The 3086-nt window shown below is 39.0% G+C and overlaps 1 non-coding gene across 1 annotated transcript; it reads left to right on the top strand.

The window, feature by feature from the left end:
* Positions 1-2742: 2742 nt before the first annotated feature.
* Positions 2743-2846, top strand: LOC122099250. The gene has a single exon (XR_006145884.1). It is a non-coding gene; the product is annotated as a U6 spliceosomal RNA (small nuclear RNA).
* Positions 2847-3086: the final 240 nt, after the last annotated feature.

The following is a 3086-nucleotide window of genomic DNA, read 5'->3' as shown; positions in this document are numbered from 1 at the left end:
CTCCAATACATATATGCATGTACATGTACATTGTACATACATTTGTTATTGTGGAAATGAGATGCATAATATACATCTGAGTGGTGACATTTTGTGTGTGTGTGTGTGTGTGTGTGTGTGTGTGTGTGTGTGTGTGTGTGTGCGCTGGTACTGGGACTTGAACTTCAACCCTGGGCATTATCCTTCAGCTGGTACTTTACCACTTGAGCCACATTTCATTTCTACAGAAAAGAATCTGATGGATTTTCCCGCCTGAGATGGCCTTGAACTATAGGTCTTCATGGATCCATCTCACCTTCCTGAGCTAGCATTACAGGTATGAGCCATCAGCACCTAATGTGACATTGTTTTTTGAAATTGTAAAGGCAAGTTTTTTTTTTTAATGTTACATTCAGCCAAGTGCCGGTGATTCAGGCCTGTACTACTAGCTACTCAGGAGGCTGAGATCTGAGGATCATGGTTCAAAGCCAGCCCGGGCAGGAAAGTCTGTGAGACTCTTATCTCCAATAAACCACCAAAAAACCAGAAGTGACACTGTGTCTCAAGTGGTAGAGCACTTGCCTTGAGCTGAAGAGCTGAGGGACAGCGCCCAGGCCCAGAGTTCAAGCCCCATGGGGGAGGAGGAAAGCGTTACATTCATCTGAATACCTTTCCCCAAAGGAAAGTCTGGGGAGATGAAAAGCAAACTTTTACACAGGGTTTTGCAAGCATTACACAGGGTAGGAAAGGCTGATTTTAATGGAAGGCTGAATTCCCATTTATATTTGTCTTAATGTCTTGTGAGAGGATGTCTGTTGTAAGGCTAGCTGCTAAGGAGAATTGTGATTGTCAATAATGTTTGAATTAAATTACCTGTCAGGAGATTCCCACAGAAAATGCAATTGTAAATTTGATAATGGGAGGAAATTAAATCATCTTCAGATTCAGTTGTTGGGCAGATTAAGTGAGGAGAAAGGACCCAAACTGACCCCTCTTGTGAAGGATTTGCTGTAGGATTTGAAGCAAAGAAGGTGTTCTGAGCCAGCATGTATGCAGGACATGAAAGGTATGATGCAGAAATTCATGATAAAGGTAGACTTATTTGACTGGACTGGAAAGTTTGGAGCCTTGGATATTGAAGAGTAGTAGAATCAATTCAGGTTAACTTGTAAAATCACTAGAATAGTATTAATTAAGAAATGCTTGGATTTACTCGGGAGAGAGGTAGGCATTTTTCTTGGAATATATGGTGTCTTATTTCCTCCTTATATGGTATACTGAAAGCCTTCAATAATAACTGAATTGAATGGATGAGTTGTTATGGTTTGGGTAGGAAATATCCCCAAAAGCTTGTATGTAGAAAGCTTAGTCCCTGATGCAGTAGTATTAAAAGGTAGAGCTTCTGAGAGGCAACTGGATCACGAGGACTCTATTTTGGTCTCTTGATGATTTAATTGATGAATGACTATTGCAAAATGGTGGGAGCTATAAGCTGGAAAAAGGTCACTACTACATCTTGTTCCTGCCCCTTCCAATCTGTCACATTGTCTCTGCCTCTGTCTTCATCTCTGTTTGCCTTCCTGAATTCTACTAGATGAGCATGCCTCTCCTATGCTGGGCACCACTAGCTGAAAGACAGGATCTTTCTGAACTCCTCTTCCCATTTGGAAAGTTTGAGAAACATCGAATCTCAGGATGTCACAGGGCAGGATGGATGAAGAATGCTAGATCTATCTGCCAGGTCCTGAGACTGGAGCTTCATTTTTTTTCTGCTTTCTCAGGTGCCTGTGTGTTTCCAAGTGAAATTTTTTTCTCTTGCCCAATTTTTCTCTTCCCCAAGATTAATTCATGAGCTCGTTAATTGGATTTACTACTTCATCTTACATACAAAAGCAAACTTCAATGCTACCCCAAATTAGAACACTTTTATGTTTGATGACAATGACAAATATGAAGCTATTACTAATTTATGTATTCAAATGATACCTTGTAAGCTAATACCTGATTAATGTGCACACAATTCCTATTGGTATGACCCTTGCATTTCTTTTACACAAGTCAGGATATTCAGCAAGGTTTTGCAAATAGATCCCTCATATAATTGTGCTAATGTAATTTAGTGTAATTTAATGAGTGGTCCATTATTTTCTCACATATACTATTCCCACATATCCATAATTTTGTTTCTAGGCTCTTGTTTCTTTCATCCATGTATCTCTTTCTATCTCTAGATTAGTGACACTTAGTTTTCATGTCATTGCAATTTATTGATGATCACATTTCCGATGTTTCATATCCTAGGGATTGAACTTCAGAATAGCTATGGCACACACATTTTACTGAGTTGTAATGATACCAAATCAGGGCTGAGGATATAGCTTAGTGGTTGAACACTTGCTGAGCTTGCATCAGACTCTCAGTCCCATCCAATGCACTACAAAAACAAAAAGAGAGTAAATCATACGAGGAATGAGAGTGCTAACACATGTCATTTAGGATACCATTTCTCTGATTATGTTAGGATAGCAGGATGCAGCTGAAAACTCTTCAATAATCATTTGGTCTAAGGATGAAAGATTTCAAATGACTTGCCTCTGATAGGGACCCTTAGTAGAGAGGAGTAGGAGTTGTTTGTTAAGTGCTAGCTAGGAGGTCTCTGGAATCTGCAGCATTGATTAGTCAGTTACTACAGGTCTTTTGAGAAGCTTTTATTATTGAAGTTGGTATTTTTGGCTGATCAGAGATTTGAAATCAAGTTTTATGGTGTTTGCTTGACAGCATACAAACTAAAATTGGAATGATAAAGATTAGTAGCATGGCCCCTACAACTGAGGGACACATAAATTTGTAAAGAGTGATATATTTTTTATATCATCATTTTTTTCCTGAACCTTCCAAGTTTTTTGTAATCAGTTAATAAAAAGTAACTGAATGCACTTGGTAATAGTGGCTCATACCTGTAATCCTAGCTACTCAGTAAAATGAAATGTGGAGAATTGCAGTTTAGGCCAGCCTAAGCAAAAAAGTTCACTAGACTCCATCCCCAAAATAATCAGCAAATGAGGCCAGATGCTGGTGGCTCACATCTGTAATCCTAGCTACTCAGG

Source organism: Dipodomys spectabilis, unplaced genomic scaffold, assembly GCF_019054845.1.
Source record: "Dipodomys spectabilis isolate Male_0828 unplaced genomic scaffold, ASM1905484v1 ptg000506l, whole genome shotgun sequence".
In the NCBI taxonomy this organism is placed as follows: Eukaryota; Metazoa; Chordata; class Mammalia; order Rodentia; family Heteromyidae; genus Dipodomys; species Dipodomys spectabilis.
This window is presented reverse-complemented; position numbering and strand designations above follow the sequence as displayed.